The 18,893-nt window shown below is 44.7% G+C and overlaps 1 protein-coding gene across 7 annotated transcripts in view; it reads left to right on the top strand.

Annotated features, from left to right (window-relative positions):
- The window catches only part of MYO18A (myosin XVIIIA), a 475,424-nt gene that overhangs the window by 138,696 nt on the left and 317,835 nt on the right, over nucleotides 1-18,893 (top strand). For 2 of the 7 annotated variants that reach the window (XM_040338546.1, XM_040338543.1), the window contains exon 1: nucleotides 11,586-12,107. The exons of 4 other annotated variants lie outside the window; for them this stretch is intronic. The gene's annotated coding sequence lies outside the window, so the exon portion shown is untranslated. Of the gene's footprint in view, nucleotides 1-11,585; nucleotides 12,108-18,893 lie in introns of those variants that run through there. One more of the 7 variants, XM_040338544.1, reaches the window with a different exon arrangement.

Raw genomic sequence — 18,893 nt, 5'->3', positions numbered from 1 at the left:
CCAAATTTCTGAGGTTTGCTTGCTGTACCATGTACTTGTATAAAAGTAAACCTAAAAATGTTTTGCCTTTTCATTTTTTATTTTAAACTGAATGGGTTGTTTTACGTGCCGCTTCACACAGCAAGCCACTCTGAAGTCGCCCCAAAGTACAGGAACCTTTTTCGAAGTTGGAGTGGCTTGAGTCGCTTCTATTAGAACGGTTGCATTGTACAGAATGGAATGCGACTTGTCAGGCGGCTACGTTTTTTAAAGTTTTAAAATCCCTTTAAAAACCAAAGATGCAGCATGCAGGACTTTTAGTGTGCTTTCTGAACCTGCACCAAAACTGCAGGGCCTCATAGAAGTCTATGGGAAAGCGCAGCTGACTTGCATAAAAACTGGAGGCTAGCTGCACTTCAGCAAAAAGCGCAGCAGGGTGGTGTGAAGCTTCCCTTAGTGAATTGGGAACAAAATCAACAGATTTTAGCGTGTCTTTTGTTTTGATTACAAGAGCCGTACTGATCCATAGAGATAGCGCTGTATGCATTTACGATTTTTGAAGGCATAGTCTGAAACCTGTCAGACCTGGCCTGTTGATGAGCACCTATCTTACAGAGACTGCTTATGAATGGATAGACTTCTGGCATCCTGTTTGGTCAAAGTAACTTAGGCTTCATTTCCACTGACGTTTTTACAGACACTTTTCTGAGCGTTTTATACAGCTTAAAAACGCCTGTCCATGTTATTCTATGGCATCATGCCCACATAGGCGTTTTTGAGCTGCAAATGGCATAGACGTTTTTGAGCTGTAAAAAAAAACGCAGGACCAGGGCGTTCTGAAGCTCCAGAGTAGAGCTGTAAAAACGCCAGACGTTAAAAAACGCTCAAACGCATAAAAACGCTCAAAAACGCTACCGCGGCATTTTTTAAAGCTGCAGCTCACCAAATTTTTTTTTTTTTTTTTTTTTTTACAAAATAAACATGGACAGGCGTTTTTAAGCTGTAAAAAAGGCTAACAGTGGCTGTAAAAACGCCAGTGGAAATGAAGCCTTAAGAGTAACTCCACTTCTTTTGAGAAAAAAAACATTCCTCCCTGGGTGATCGATGTTCATTGCAAGGATTATTACAAACTTTGTTGCAGATTCCTACTTTTTTTTGTTATTCTGAAGAAATCCATGTGTGTTTGTCTGTACCTCTGTGCATAGTGAATCTGATGGGAGTGGTTTCATAATTATCAGTCAGGTGTGCAGCTGCAGAGCACTGAGGAAAGCTGCTGGGCCTGCATCCCTTTAGACATGTTCCTATTGGAAATGTCTCACCAAAAATGTCATTTTTGTTGCAGGGGGTGCCTGAAATCTGACTTGTTTCTTAATGCAGACTTTTGGGGAAATTAGTGAGCTAATCACATAAGCAGGAAATTGTTTCTGGGGAGTGGTCAGTACAGGGCTCGACAAATCCCGGGCGCCAGGTCGCCATGGCGACTAGAAATAGGGTCCTGGCGACTTGGCTTGGAAGGGGGGCAAAAAAAAAAAAAAATTTTTTTTTTTTTTGAGCTGGGGCCATCTGGTGGTCAGCCGTTGGTATTACAAGTTATTACCACCAGATGTGAGCTGGCGCCATCTGGTGGTGGCCGTTGGTATTACAAGTTAAGCATTACAAGTTAAACAGCAATTCTAATGTTGTTTTTCACTATTTTCACTGCCATCTTCTTCCCTCTAATTAGAACCCCCAAATATTATATATAATCTTTATCCTAACACCCTAGAGAATAAAATGGCGATCGTTGCAATACTTTCTGTCACGCCGTATTTGCGCAGCGGTCTTACAAGCGCACTTTTTTTTGTGAAAAAATTACACTTTTTTTAATTAAAAAAATAAGACAACAGTAAAGTTATCCCCATTTTTTTTTAATATTATGAAAGATAATGTTACGCCGAGTAAATTCATACCCAACATGTCACGCTTCAAAATTGCGTCCGCTCGTGAAATGCCGACAAACTTTTACCCTTTAAAATCTTCATAGGCGACGTTTAAAAAAAATCTACAGGTTGCATGTTTTGAGTTACAGAGGAGGACTAGGGCTAGAATTATTGCTCTCGCTCTACCAATCGCGACGATGCCTCACATGTATGGTTTGAACACCGTTTACATATGCGGGCGCTGCTCGCGTATGTGTTCGCTTCTGCGCGCAAGCTCGTCGGGACATCGCGTTTTCTGGCTCCTAACTTTTTTACCTGGCTCCTAGATTCCAAGCAAATTTGTCAACCCCTGGGTCAGTACATACTCTGGGCCAGATTCACATAGGTTAGCGGATCTTTAGATCCGCGTGACCTATGTGATTTAAGATCCGCCGCCGCAAGTTTTAGAGGCAAGTGGGTAATTCACAAAACACTTGCCTCAAAACTTGCGTCGGCGTATCGTTAATCCTCCGGCGGAATTCGAATTCCGCGGCTAGGGGGAGTGTATTATTTAAATTAGGCGCGTCCCCGCGCCTATTTTAACTGCGCATGCGCTGTCCGTGAATTTTCCCGGCGTGCATTGCTCCCAATGACGTCGCTAGGACGTCATTGGTTTCGGCGTGAGCGTAACTTGCGTCCATCGGTTTTGTGAATCGACGTACGCAAACGACGTAAAATTTCAAAATTCGACGCGGGAACGACGGCCATACTTAACATTGGCTGCGCCTCATAGAAGCAGGGGTAACTATACGCCGGGAAAACCCTTACGTAAACGGCGTAAAGTGACTGCGTCGGGCCCGCGTACATTCGTGAATTGGCGTATCTCGCTGATTTACATATTCTCGGCGTAAATCAGCGAGAACGCCCCCAGCGGCCATTTTTAAATTGCAGTTAGGATCCGACGTTGTAACACAGTTACACCTGTCGGATCTTAGGCATATCTATGCCTAACTGATTCTATGAATGAGTCGCATAGATACGACCGGCCAAACTCAGAGATACGACGGCGTATCAGGAAATAGGTTGTATCTCTTTGAGAATCTGGCCCCCTGTGTACAGAACAACTCCATGTAGCCACTTTGCATTGCATTTGTAAAAAATTACAGTGGCTGCAGATTGAAAAGGAAAGGTCATTTTTAATAACATTCAATTACAATATGACTTGTATTGCAACTGTACATGCTATTTTTTCTTTATTTGCTATTTTCTTTCCCCACGAAAGTGGAGTTACACTTTAAAGGGGTTGTAAAGGTAAAATAAAATTCCCTAAATAGCTTCCTTTTACCTTAGTGCAGTCCTCCTTCACTTACCTCAGCCTTCCATTTTGCTTTTAAATGTCCTTATTTCCTCTGAGAAATCCTCACTTCCTGTTCTTCTGTCTGTAACTTCACACAGTAATGCAAGGCTTTCTCCCTGGTGTGGAGTGTCGTGCTCGCCCCCTCCCTTGTACTACAGGAGAATCAGGACTCTCCACTCTCTACATTGCAGATAGAAAAAGGAGCTGTGTGTTAGTGGGCGTCCTGACTCTCCCGTAGTCCAAGGGAGGGGGCAAGCACAACACTCCACACCAGGGAGAAAGTCATTACTGTGTGTAGTTACAGACAGAAGAACAGGAAGTGAGGATTTCTCAGAAGATATAAGGACATTTAAAAGCAAAATGGAAGGATGAGGTAAGTGAAGGAGGACTGCACTAAGGTAAAGGAAGCTATTTAGGATTTTTTTTTTTTTACCTTTACAGCCCCTTTAAACACTTAAGACCCGGACCAATATGCAGGTAAAGGACCTGGCCAGTTTTTGCGATTCGGTACTGCGTCGCTTTAACTGACAATTGCGCGGTCGTGCGACATGGCTCCCAAACAAAATTGGCGTCCTTTTTTCCCACAAATAGAGCTTTCTTTTGGTGGTATTTGATCACCTCTATGGTTTTTATTTTTTGCGCTAAACAAAAATAGAGCGACAATTTCAAAAAAAAAAAAAACAATATTTTTTTATATTTGCTATAATAAATATCCCCAAAATAGATATAAAAAAACATTTTTTTTCCTCAGTTTAGGCCGATACGTATTCTTCTACATATTTTTGGTAAGAAAAATCGCAATAGGCGTTTAACGATTGGTTTGCGCAAAATTTATAGCATTTACAAAATAGGGGATAGTTTTATGGCATTTTTATTAATATTTTTTTTTTACCACTAATAGCGGCGTGACTGCGACATAATGGCAGACACATCGGACAATTTTGACACATTTTTGGGACCATTGTCATTTTCACAGCAAAAAATGCTATAAAAATGCATTATTTACTGTGAAAATGACAGTGCAGTTTAGGAGTTAACCACTAAGGGGCGCTGTAGGGGTTACGTGTGACCTTATATGTGTTTCTAACTGTAGGCGGGCAGGGCTGGACGTGTGACGTCACTGATCGCCTTTCCCTATATCAGGGAACAGGCGATCAGTGACATTGCCACTGTGAAGAACGGGAAAGGTGTGTTTACACACACCTCTTCCCGTTCTTCAGCTCCTGTGACCGATCGCGGGACACCGTCGGTGATCGGGTCCCATGGTCGCGGTCACGGAGTTTCGGACCGGGTCGCGGGTGCGCGCCCGCGACCCATGGCTGGGCACTTAAAGAGGACGTACAGGTACGTGCTTGTGCCCAGCCGTGCCATTCTGCCGACGTAAATGTGCAGGAGGCGGTTCTTAAGTGGTTAAGGGTACATTCACATTGGAGGCAGGTTTGAAATTGTGTGCGTTCAGCTGAACTCGCATGATTTCAAACCTGCATTTCATTGCGAGTTCGGGGGGTTATTTGAAAGACAGCTGTGCGGATTCATGCACAGATGTCTATTGAAATCGCCCTCAAAGTCGCCAAAAGTAGTGCAGGTAATACTTTTGGAAATCGGTGCTTGCGTCGCCGCACCGATTCGGATGGTGCCATTGCCAGTGTTCTGTCAAAGTGCTCCCCCCAATGAATAGTGCCTGGGATGACCTGCGCATGCGCATTACAACAGCTGAGTTTACGATCAGCTGTTGTGACAGCGAGACGGCGCCTGCACACAATAGCAGATTGATTTTTTTTTTGCCAGATTGTGCTCCACGCTGCCGAGGCATGTTCACGAGGGAGAGGGGCAGATTAGTACTTGATGGGGTGGATTATTTCCGCTATTCTTCCTGGATGTTTGCGGGGAGTGTTTAGTAAATATGACCCAGATTCTTTTTTTTTCACAAGAAAATGGCCCAGATTCTTAAAGGACTTACGACGGCGCAGCGCCATGTACGCCGTCGTGAGTCCTAATCCGACCCGTCGTTTCTATGCATCTGATTCTTAGAATCAGTTATGCATAGATATTCATTAGATCCGACAGGCGTAAGTCTCTAACGCCGTCGGATCTAAACTGCATTTTTTTTTGACCGCTAGGTGGCGCTTCCGTCGAATTCTGCGTCGAGTATGCAAATTAGCTAGATACGCGAATTCCCGAACGTACACGCGGCCGACGCAGTAAAGTTATGACGTTTACGTTAGGCTTTTCCCAGGCGTATAGTTGCCCCTGCTATATGAGGCGCAGCCAATGTTAAGTATGGCCGTCGTTCCCACGTCTAAATTTGAAAAAGTTACGTCGTTTGCGTAAGTCGTCCGTGAATGGGGCTGGACGTCATTTACGTTCACGTCGAAACCAATGACGTCCTTGCGGCGTACTTTGGAGCAATGCACACTGGGAAATTCCACGGACGGCGCATGCACCGTTCCGCAAAAACCTCAATCACGTCGGGTCACAGTAGTTTGACATTAAACACGCCCCCCCTTCCACATTTGAATTAGGCGGGCTTACGCCGGCCGATTTGCGCTACGCCGCCGCAACTTACGGAGCAAGTGCCTTGAGAATATAGCACTTGCCCGTGTAAGTTGTGGCGGCGTAACATAAATCAGATACGTTACGCCCGCACAGTTTTACGCGGCGGTACGTAAATCTGACCCTATGTGTCTTGCAGCACTAGGCATAATTAAAAAAATCCGCCCCTATTTTAGCAGCACTGCCCATCATTTAATAATCCGGCCCCATCGTGTAAAAATCCACCCCTCACAGACATGAACGTGCCTCAGCAGTACACAGTGTTCTATCGAGAAGTGGACGCTATTTTGCACAGGCGCCCTCTCGCCGACACGACAGCTGATCGTAAACTCAGCTGTTGTGACGCGCATTCTCAATAGTGGGCGCTTGTCGATAGAACACCGGCAATATGCTGCGATTTGGCATGCAATCGCCCCGAAGGGGAAGGGGGGCTAAAAATGATATCAAATATGATGCCCATATCATTTACCTTCAGATGTTGGCAATTCTAATCATGGATACCATTTTCAGTCATTGGAAACTAGTTGCACATTGTGAAATAACATCCAACACCTTACAAGTAAGAAATAAATAAATACAGCAAGTTCTTGCATAAAAAGCCACAATAACAGTCTTTTCATCACAAGTATCAGTACCCAGGGCCGGACTGGCCTACCGGGATACCGGGAAAATTCCCGGTAGGCCGCCTGCTGTCAGTCAAATTTATCAGCTGTGTGCCACGGCGGCGGCCGCCGGCCGCCATTGCGGCCGCATTTTGCAAATATGCAGGGCTGGGTGGCTGCCCTATGCCTAGCTGCAGTCACTCCAGTGTCATGCATGTCACATTATGTTAGTAAAGCAGCGGTGGGCCGGCCGCCGACGGGTTACGGCCGCCATGCTCGCCGCCGCACTTTCCTTCCCATCTAACCCGCTGTGTGGACTCACTGGACTGGAGCGATCATGTGACTGAGGGAGGGGAGGAGCCGAGCAGGAGACCTGAACTTCAGATGAGTTCCATCGTCCCGTGCGGCGCCAGCACCGCCCACTATTTCTCCTGCAGGGTCACGTGGCAGAGGAGATGAAGTTAACGGCGCCGACCACCCTTAGAGCACAAGGTAACAAATTGATTTGAATGAAATCCTGATCATCCAGGTCCTCGGTTGGAGAACAGGGGGGGGAGTGATCGGGGCTAAGTTTGCCTGATCAATAGGGGGGGGGGGCTTTACACCTGATCGGTAGAAGACCTGCAGTGCCCCCGTGTATAGGCAGGGGCTCCTCTTCTATGAGTGCCTCCTATGTGATCCTGATCCTCCTGACACCATCTGCTGCCTCTGTGGGCGATTGTCATTCTCATACCTCCTCTGTACCCCTTTCCTCCATCCTTCCCTCCCCACCACTCTACAACATGAGCAGTAGCTGAGTCCTCCCTGTGCTGCTGCTGCTGCTGCTGGCTCAGCCTGAGCCTCCTATTCCCTGTGTGTGTAATGTGTGTGTGTGTGTGTGTGTGTGTGTGTAATGTGTGTGTAATGTGTGTGTGTGTGTGTAATGTGTGTGTAATGTGTGTGTGTGTGTGTGTGTGTGTGTGTGTGTGTGTGCAATGTGTGTAATGTGTGTGTGTGTGTGTGTGTGTGTGTGTGTGTCAGTCCTTCCCTCTGCATCCCTCTCCCGATGTCTGTCTGGATGGCTCAGCACTGCTGCCTCTGCCTTTACTCCAGGGACATACAAATACCGATTGTACAGACCAAGAAAGGGGAGCACAGCAGAGGGAGGGGGGCATTGCTTGCTCAGATTGCTGCAAGCACTTCTAATGAATCCATAGTCACAGATCGCAGGAAAATCTGGAAAACTCGCACATGGCGATTGTATTAGAAAATGAGCACCCCCGGTCATTTAAATGCAGCCTGCATCAGATCTAAAGGCATATATATATATATATATATATATATATATATATATAGATCCAGATCTGTAACACACTGAGCCAGGAACAGGAAGACATTGCACCCATCAGATGATGCCCTGGCAGGCTGGCATATTGCTATAAGGGGGTGTCAGGCAGAGCTAATAAAGCACACACTTCTTGCTCTGCTGTCACCAGATCTGACAGCTGACACGCCCCTTTCTGGTTAGAGTGCTGCAAGTAGGACGTGTTGCTGCGCTCTGTGGGGGGGGGGGGGGGGGGGGAAGCACAATCTGTTTTCCTCCTGAGGATCTAAGGGGTTAATTTATTATTGTGTTGCAGTCATTTAGTGTTAGCCCAGCTCTTTGCTTTAAATTCCTGGCTGTCTATGGTTTTGATGTGTTTGAATCACTGGTCTAGAACAAGCAGGTCAGAATGTTGTAAGTCGAAATTGTTAAAGCTGGACTCCAGGAATCATCTTTTACAGCACACACTTTTATAATATCATAATAATTGTAATACCCATGCAAACTTTCATGTTGTGAGTTCTGTCTGCTGGACATCTCTTTTATCTATTTTATTTATTACATGTCCCTTTGTAGCACTGCCAATTTATGCAGCACTTTACACACATATATATATTGTACATTCACATCAGTCCCTACCACCAATCTAAAGTCCCTAACAGGCCTGCCGCACAGGCGCCTTCGTTTGACGGACTCCACTTGTCATATGATAGGTCAGTCTCTACTTCAGTGGATACAGGGCACAGGGGTGCCGCCCCCTCATCCATGCATCCAGCCCACACTAATCTACATGCACCAGATGCATGGATTCCAATGGGGTTTCTTAACGTGGTTAGAGCCAGAGGCTCTAATAGGCTTCAAAAAAGGGTGGGCTCAGGGTGCAAAGCACTAAGCCCTGAGCCCACCCAGTTGTGTGACAATAGCAAATTAATATTCGCTATTGTCTTCTTGATTCTCCTCCCGGCCAACAGGGCCGGACTGGCCTGCCCTGAGGCTGCTTTGGGCTAAGCTGTGGCTGCAGCGCTCCGCTCCCTCCTCTTCCTCCACTACACTGTGTACATCACACTCACAGTCAGCGGGTATCTCCCTCTGTGTGTCTGCAAGCTGCGAGTGTGAAAACTTTAGCCGCGCTGCTGATTTATTCATCTTTGGTAAGGGAAATACACCCCCCCCCCCTCTCATCTCGCCAACCTCTGAGCACACTTATGTAAGGGAGAGCTCTGTGGGCTGTGATGTAAAGGGTGACTGATGTACGTGGGGGCTTTGCTGATCAGAGACCCCCTTACATCAGGATTCCAAGAGTACCTCTTTGGGCCAGTTCACTCCAGACGCAGTTCCGTGTGCTTTTTTTCTGCACAAAATGCATGCACAGTGTTTTCCATGTATTCCAATAGCTCTAGTACACCATGCAGTCAGTTTTCAGTCAGTTTCTGCACCGGAAACTGCATGGTGTGAACTAGAGCCATTGGAATACATGGAAAACACTGTGCATGCATTTTTAGTGCAGTAAAAATGCGCACAAAACTGTACGGAACTGCGTCTGGTGTGAACTGGCCCTTACATCAGTTTCCCTTTACATTACAGTCCACAGAGCTCTCTCTTAGAGCCCTTTCACATGGGCAGACTCTGCCAAGCAAATCCACCTGCTCAGTGGGGGAACTCTCCGCTGATCCCTGCTGAGCAGGCGGATGATGGGTCCATGTCTGCTTCACTTGTGCAGAGTGGACACGGTCACACACTGCTGTTCTCTATGGACTATGGTTCTCTGACTGTCATCCAATCTGCTAGACGGATGGGGAATCTACATCCATCTTTTTTCATTGGAGCGGATGCAGGCAGGTGTAAATGGACACGTCTGTTTACATCCACCTCCCCATACAAAACAATGGGTAGTCCAATCAGTTCAATTGTGTAAAAGGGGTCCTTCTGCAGGACCAAAATCAAGGGCCCCGTGATGGGAGAAAAGGACACCAGAATCATTAGAAAGGGCCCTGGGACCAGAGGTCCCAGGGGCCCTGAAGGTTCTAGTTACGCCTCTGGGCACAGACACTGACTGCAGTGAGACTGCATTATGGGCAGGGTGAGACTGCATTATGGGCAGGGTGAGACTGCATTATGGGCAGGGTCGGGCTGCAATGATGGGCACGGTCAGGCTGCAATGATGGGCACGGTCAGGCTGCAATGATGGGCACGGTCAGGCTGCAATGATGGGTACAGTGAGGCTGCATTTGATGGGCACTGTTGAGGCTGCATTGATCTCTTGTACCATGCCCGCAGCTCCTGAAATCTCCTGTACCATGCCTGCAGCCCCTGATATCTTGACATCTTCTGTACTATGCCCACAGCCTCTGACATCTCCTGTACCAGGCCCACATCCTCTGCCATCTTGACATCTTCTGTACCATTCCCATAGCCTCTGACATCTTCTGTACTATGCCAACAGCCTCTGACATCTCCTGTATCATACCCACAGCCTCTGACATCTCCTGTACCATGCCCACAGCCTCTGACATCTCCTGTACCATGCCCACAGCCTCTGACATCTCCTGTACCATGCCCACAGCCTCTGACATCTCCTGTACCATGCCCACAGCCTCTGCCATCTCCTGTACCATGCCCACAGCCTCTGCCATCTCCTGTACCATGCCCACAGCCTCTGCCATCTCCTGTACCATGCCCACAGCCTCTGCCATCTTGACATTTTGTGTACCATGCCCACAGCCTCTGACATCTCCTGTACCATGCCCACAACCTCTGACATCTCCTGTACCATGCCCACAGCCTCTGCCATCTTGACATCTTCTGTACCATGCCCACAGCCTCTGACATCTCCTGTACCATGCCCACAGCCTCTGACATCTCCTGTACCATGCCCACAGCCTCTGACATCTCCTGTACCATGCCCACAGCCTCTGACATCTTGACATCTTCTGTACCATGCCCACAGCCTCTGACATCTCCTGTACCATGCCCACAGCCTCTGCCATCTCCTGTACCATGCCCACAGCCTCTGCCATCTCCTGTACCATGCCCACAGCCTCTGCCATCTCCTGTACCATGCCCACAGCCTCTGCCATCTTGACATTTTGTGTACCATGCCCACAGCCTCTGACATCTCCTGTACCATGCCCACAGCCTCTGACATCTCCTGCACCATGCCCACAGCCTCTGCCATCTTGACATCTTCTGTACCATGCCCACAGCCTCTGAAATCTCCTGTACCATGCCCACAGCCTCTGACATCTCCTGTATCATGTCTGCAACCTCTGACCATCTGTTGTTTTATATCATGTCTGCAGTCTGGAGAGGAGTCAATGGTGGGGGTCACGGGAGAAGTCAGACGTGTGTGGACTGTGGAGAGGAGACAATAGGAAAACCAGAGCCACCAAGCTGGAGCCGACTGACTGATCCCTGCACAGTGCACCTGAGAGGTGGTCAGTGACAGCGCCGCCAGGCCAGTCTGAGAGGGGGGGGGGGGGTCATTGATGTAAGGGGGAGTTGATGTAAGGTGTCCCCCTTGATGATTGCTCCACTTTTACCACTTTTAACTGTAATTTGCTGTTATATATCCCTAGGACTATGTGCTTTCATATCGGTCTTATCTATATATAATACACTCTTCAACTGTGCTTTACAATGCATAATTTTCCCTTTTATGAACAAGAAAATAATGACGTTATGTTGTTGGGCTGGTATAATAATGCTATGGGGCTGGTATGACATTTTTTCCAGGGCTGGTTTTTACTCCCAGTCCGGCCCTGTCAGTACCACCTACTGTACTGTCACTTGTCAGTGTGATCTGTCAACCAAACCACAAAACTCTGCGCTCCCTTGTCATTTCCTTCCTGTGAACTTTCATGTTGTGTGCCATCTATACCTACAGTAAAGCGCCTGTTGACGTTGCTCCATCTGGTTGTTGGTAGCCCAAGGTGGGTAGGACCCAGCAAGTATAGGACAGATTATGCCTGCTCTCCCCCCTGGCATTCCTCGGCTATATTTAGGAAGTTTATATCAGTGCAGCTGTCCCCTGACTGGAGCTGCAGCGTTGGGGAAATTGACTCATAGGCCTGCTCTCACATTTCACCGCCTCGCTTCGCTCTCTCTAGTCCTCTCTCTGCGTTAGCCGGAAAGCTCTGCCTGTCTCACCCTCTTTCTTCTCCTCTAAGGTTCCTTTTTCCCGGGCTGCGGTAAGGTGCAAATAACCATCTAACTTGGACGATTGCTCTGCTGTGACCCCAGAGTTCTGATCGCCACCAGTTTTACAAACTTTCACTATTTTAGACGAAATAAACTTGGCAGACATTAGGTATTGTAATCAGGCCCAGATTGTAGACGTGGGCTATTCTTAGACCTGGCTCTTATCTATGGCAGGCCCATGTGTAATTCCAGAACAGACTGCATTTTAGGAAGACAAGGTCAGTTTGATATTTTTTTTATTTTTATATATTTTTTTAATATTATATTTTTTATTTTATTTTATTTTTTCCTGATCACGTTATTAATGCTGCTTTACAGGTTGAAACTGCCATGGTAATTGAGGAAAATCGAAAGTAATCACTGAAGTCTTAGTATTCGGAACTTTTTATACAGCTACTGATTAGGGCTCATTGAACAATTCATGTTTTGAAACTTTACACCTGAATTTAGTTTTATCTTAAAGGGAAAATACATTTTGTAGTTTTGTATTTGGCTACATGTTGACACATTATAGTATTTATGTATGTATTTTTTTAGATACTTTTACTTTGTTTTTTGTTTTACTTTCTATCTATCTATCTATCTATCTATCTATCTATCTATCTATCTATCTATCTATCTATATATATATATATATATATATATATATATATATATATATAAAATATATTTTCCTTTTTAAAAAGCCAAACGTTGTATAATAATTAAATGGAGACTTTTAGGAAGGGAGGGGCCTTGGTTTCCTCAGTTGTGTTTTGGACAGACTAGCATTACACAAGATTTCCATGTAACCTAGTACATTAACCAAAATATATTGCTTTTACAGCTATAGTTGTGCCAAAGAGGTTTGCAATAGGCAGCTGTCTAGCATTTGTAACTAGAGTTCCCTGTGCAAAGTTTTCCACAGCTACAAAGGTTTTTTTTCCTCTGTTGTACACTGTGGGGTGAATTTACTAAAGGCAGTTGCATTCATTTTCCCCAGAGCTTAGTCATTGTGGTAAAGCTCTGCTGATCCTTCATCCAGCCATGTGCTAGCAAAAATGTATTTTCCTTGCACCTGATTGGGTAATCTTTTCAAAGTAAAGTATTACGTTTACTAAGGGAAATGAGTGCAACTTGCAAAGTGCACAATCTATTTGCCTTTAGTAAATCAACCCCTGAGTACATAGTTAACAGTATTGTGAGTCTTGGATGCAAACAATTGGCATGGTTTTTAATTATTTTATGACCCTGTTTACATCTGTGCTCCACGGGAACATGTGCAGACCACCTCAATGTTTTGTTTGTGTTGGACAGCCTATTCACATGAATGGGTTGCTCAACCTAACAACCTAAAACTGTCAGAATGTACACATCTATGCACGTTTGTTTCCACATTACATAGAGGTGAACGGGGACTAATACTTTCTCATTACCGACCTTATTTAATTTTTTTAAAGATGGTATGCAGCCAATTGCACCACCATATTTCATCTGCATCAGAGTTCATGGTTTTCTTTGCTACAGCTTGATAAATCTGGTTTTATAGACTGTATAAGCTTTTTGTTAAAGGGGTTGTAAAGGTTTGTTTTTTGTTTTCTAAATGGGTTCCTTTAAAGGGGTTGTAAAGGAAAACATTTTTTTTCATAATAAGCATCCTTTACCTGCAGACATTCCTCTTTTCACTTCCTCATTGTTCGTTTTTGCTCAGAAGTTGCTCTATTTCTTCTCTGTTCTGTTCACTTCCTGCTTGTCTGATTTTACTGACCACCGTGAAGGGAGGCTTTACTGCGGTGGTCAGTAACCTGCTCATCCCCTCCTGGGAACTACATCTGTGTGGCAGGACGCTCTCTACGTGTTAGAGACTTCTGGGCGTGCCGCAATTCATACTGGGAAATGTAGTTCTTGCATGAACGAGCGATGCAAACCAGGAAGTGAATGAGAGAACAGAAACTAGAACGCCGGAGGTGATATAGATGAAGGAATTTAATAGGTATTTACTTGGTTTTTAACATAATCATTACACTATTCTGTCTGTCTACCTTGCAGACATTTAATTTTAGGCAAAACAACATTTTCCTTTACAACTTCTTTAAGCTAGTGCATTGTTGGTTCACTTACCTTTTCCTTCCATTTCCCTTCTAAATGTTTTTTTTCTTTGTCTGAATTTCTCACTTCCTGTTCCTCCTCAGTAAGCTTGCCCCATCATCCGAGCCGTTCTGGCTGGGGGTTAGTCAGCATGCTCGCCCCCTCCCTTGGGACTACATCCCTGTGTTGGCCAATTATTTGCATCCAAGGCTCACAATGCTATTAACTATATGCACAGGGGTTGATTTACTAAAGGCATATAGATTGTGCACTTTGCACGTTGCACTAATTTCCCTTAGTAAATGTAATACTTTACTTTGAAAAGTGTTCACAGCGTCCCCCCGCAGGGTTGTAGTCCCAAGGGAGGGGGCGAGCACGCTGACTAACCCCCAGCCACAATGGCTCGGATGATGGGGGCAAGCTTACCGAGGAGAACAGAAAAAATTCAGACAAAGGGAAGAAAAACATTTAGAAGGGAAATAAATTGAAGGAAAAGGTAAGTGAACCAACAATGCACTAGCTTAGGAACCTATTTAGAAAATAAAAAACTAATCTTTACAACCCCTCCGAAAATGTAAAAACTTTCCGAAAATGTATGTTAGTGAAAGGCCAGCACTCAGGCAACTGTATGTACTTGTTAAAGTGGAGGTTCTCCCGAAAAAAAAAAATTAAGATTAGATTGATGCTCATTTTGTCTAGGGAAATCGGCTATTTTTTTTAAAAACGAAGCAGTACTTACCGTTTTAGAGAGCGATCTTTTCCGCCGCTTCCGGGTATGGTCTTCGGGAGCGGGCGTTCCTTCTTGATTGACTGGCTTCCGACAGGCTTCCGACGGTCGCATCAATCGCGTCACGAGTAGCCGAAATAAGCCGAACGTCGGTGCGGCTCTATACGGCGCCTGCGCACCGACGTTCGGCTACTTTCGTAAAATCGTGACGCGATGGATGCGACCGTCGGAAGCCTCTCAATCAAGAAGGAACGCCCAGACCCGAAGACCATACCCGGAAGCGGCGGAGAAGATCGCTCTCTAAAACGGTAAGTACTGCTTTGTTTTTAAAAAAACTAGCCGATTCCCCTAGACAAAATGAGCATCAATCTAATCTTAAATTTTTTTTTTCGGGAGAACCTCCACTTTAACCTCCCCTTGAGCACTCCAGGTCCTCCCAAAATTTGGGGTGATCCAAGTCCATAAATGTTGCACTCCTTCCTGTCATCGCTTGTGAGAATAGTAAAGCTTGTGTGCCTGGAAGTGATGGGGTATTATCTATTGACTTTAGGAATAAAAGAGGGCCTTACATTTTACAGAACTCGGGGGGGGGGGGGGGAGTAACTCCCCCAGGTGAATGGGTAGGGGTACGATGTACCCCATACTCATTCACATAGGGTGGGGGGCCGGCATCTGGGGGCCCACTTATTAAAGGGGGCTCCCAGATTCCGATAAGCCCCCGCCCGCATACCCCGACAACCAACGGCAAGGTTTGTCGGGAAGAGGCAGGGGGGGGGGGGGGGTTTCAAAGCATCATAAAGGGTAAATGTAGGCACTAGAGATTTACATGTGTGTATTTTTTAAATTAATTCTTTATTTAAAAATGTGCTTTACTAAAAGAAGGTTGTCAATTAATAAACAGCAACATGAAAAGCAACTGGTAACCCGGGGACTTGTTCACACATTTGGTATTTTGGATAAGTGCAAATCCTTGGCCGGACATTTTCTTATTATCCTTATAAAGCTCTGTGCCTCTTGCATCATTAGATAAGAAAAGTTGTTTAACTAACCCATGTAAGCCAGGCGTCCTATCTCAAGTGTCCTGGCAGTCAGGATCTGTTAATACTCCTGAGCAATGAATGGATGGCCTTAGTTGGTCTGAGGATCTCTCCGCTTGTACAGGGAGTGCAGAATTATTAGGCAAGTTGTATTTTTGAGGATTCATTTTATTATTGAACAACAACCATGTTCTCAATGAACCCAAAAAAATCATTAATATCAAAGCTGAATATTTTTGGAAGTAGTTTTTAGTTTGTTTTTAGTTTTAGCTATTTTAGGGGGATATCTGTGTGTGCAGGTGACTATTACTGTGCATAATTATTAGGCAACTTAACAAACAAAAAATATATACCCATTTCAATTATTTATTTTTACCAGTGAAACCAATATAACATCTCAACATTCACAAATATACATTTCTGACATTCAAAAACAAATCAGTGACCAATATAGCCACCTTTCTTTGCAAGGACACTCAAAAGCCTGCCATCCGTGGATTCTGTCAGTGTTTTGATCTGTTCACCATCAACATTGCGTGCAGCAGCAACCACAGCCTCCCAGACACTGTTCAGAGAGGTGTACTGTTTTCCCTCCTTGTAAATCTCACATTTGATGATGGACCACAGGTTCTCAATGGGGTTCAGATCAGGTGAACAAGGAGGCCATGTCATTAGTTTTTCTTCTTTTATACCCTTTCTTGCCAGCCACGCTGTGGAGTACTTTGACACGTGTGATGGAGCATTGTCCTGCATGAAAATCATGTTTTTCTTGAAGGATGCAGACTTCTTCCTGTACCACTGCTTGAAGAAGGTGTCTTCCAGAAACTGGCAGTAGGACTGGGAGTTGAGCTTGACTCCATCCTCAACCCGAAAAGGCCCCACAAGCTCATCTTTGATGATACCAGCCCAAACCAGTACTCCACCTCCACCTTGCTGGCGTCTGAGTCGGACTGGAGCTCTCTGCCCTTTACCAATCCAGCCACGGGCCCATCCATCTGGCCCATCAAGACTCACTCTCATTTCATCAGTCCATAAAACCTTAGAAAAATCAGTCTTGAGATATTTCTTGGCCCAGTCTCGACGTTTCAGCTTGTGTGTCTTGTTCAGTGGTGGTCGTCTTTCAGCCTTTCTTACCTTGGCCATGTCTCTGAGTATTGCACACCTTGTGCTTTTGGGCACTCCAGTGATGTTGCAGCTCTGAAATATGGCCAAACTGGTGGCAAGTGGCATCTTGGCAGCTGCACGCTTGACTTTTCTCAGTTCATGGGCAGTTATTTTGCGCCTTGGTTTTTCCACATGCTTCTTGCGACCCTGTTGACTATTTTGAATGAAACGATTGATTGTTCGATAATCACGCTTCAGAAGCTTTGCAATTTTAAGAGTGCTACATCCCTCTGCAAGATATCTCACTATTTTTGACTTTTCTGAGCCTGTCAATTCCTTCTTTTGACCCATTCTGCCAAAGGAAAGGAAGTTGACTAATAATTATGCACACCTGATATAGGGTGTTGATGTCATTAGACCACACACCTTCTCATTACAGAGATGCACATCACCTAATATGCTTAATTGGTAGTAGGCTTTCGAGCCTATACAGCTTGGAGTAAGACAACATGCATAAAGAGGATGATGTGGTCAAAATACTCATTTGCCTAATAATTCTGCACTCCCTGTAGACCAGATTGAAATGTTTTTCCCTCCTATAGGCTTAGCATGTGATCGAAGAGTATAATACAAAACTAAATGACATCAAAGTTCCATTTATCCATAGAAAACTGGTTAACCTGGCTTTGCTTTTTTATTTCTTTAATATATATATATATATATATATATATATATATATATATATATATATATATATATATATATATATATTTTTATCTGTGTTTCTTTTTTACTTAATAAGCCACAGTGTAGATCTTTCATTCACCTAGGAGGCTACCTGGCAGACACGTGGCAGTTGTCAGCAGATACCTGGGCAGTACTTTGGTTGTTTTCTATAGAACAATGGTCTGCAAATTGTGACCTGGGGGCAAAATTTTACCCTTTGCTTGCCTTTATCTGGCCCTTGGGGAACTATTCCACCAACTGACAGCAATAATTGGGCACCATTCCCCCCTACTGGCACCATCAATGGGGCACTATTCTTCCTATTGATACCATCAATGGAACATTATTCCTCCCATTAAAACCAACGATGGGGCACTAATGCTTTCTACTCCCACTGACCACAGTCCGGCCTCCTAAAGCCTGAAGGACAGTAAACTGGCCCTTTGTATCGAAAGTACCCCTGCTATAGAAGATCATTCCATAAATCTCAGAGTCTTCCCTACTGAAGAAATTGTACAGTCCCAGCATGCACATGTTGGGGTGTCCTCTTTTTTTCAGGACATGTGCATTTTGCATAAATTACATTAATGGTAGAATCAACATGAAAAAGTGTTGAGAGAAGTTCCAGTTCTGTAGGCAGATTTATATATTAAGTACTGTATTTATTGGCGTATAACACTCACTTTTTTACCCTGAAAATAGAGGTAAACTGTGCCTGCGTGTTATACGTAGGGGGCCGTAGAACTTTTTTTCCCCTGAAACTTCCCTCTTAAAGTTAGGGTGCAGGTTTTACGCTGATAAATGTGGTAAATGGTCTGTTCTCATGTTTGTGTCACTTAAAATTCACAAAAAAAAAACAAAAAAACATAAAGTTAAAATGTTTAGGATTCAATAGGGAATGGTTACAACAGCAGTCATTGGGCTTGATCTACTAAAGGCAAATAAGCTGTTCACTTTGCAAGGCAGTTTTTACTTCTCTTAGTAAATTAAGTAAAAGGCAACTCATTTCCATCATCCAATCATATGCATACAGAATACTGTTTTTCCCCCCCCCTTGCATGTGATTGGTAATCCTGTTGTTCTTTAGTAAATCGACCCCATTTTTGTTTTAGATCTGTGGGATGTTCCTTCACATTCAATCTCAAAACAGGAAGTGAGAGAAGACTGCATAAAAGTAAAATAAATCCTAGTGTCACCGAATCTAGTGTCCCCGCTAGAAGATTTTAACCCGGTGACAATTTGAAATGTTTCCATTTTCTCTTATATTGAGTGCTGGTGACAGAGGAATGAATCACCAGAGAGGAAAAACCACAATAAACACCTGGGAGAGGTTCAAAAACTAC

This window comes from Rana temporaria, chromosome 2, assembly GCF_905171775.1.
Source record: "Rana temporaria chromosome 2, aRanTem1.1, whole genome shotgun sequence".
Classification (NCBI taxonomy): domain Eukaryota; kingdom Metazoa; phylum Chordata; class Amphibia; order Anura; family Ranidae; genus Rana; species Rana temporaria.
Note: the sequence above shows the minus strand (reverse complement) of the source record. Positions and strands in the feature narration are given on the sequence as shown.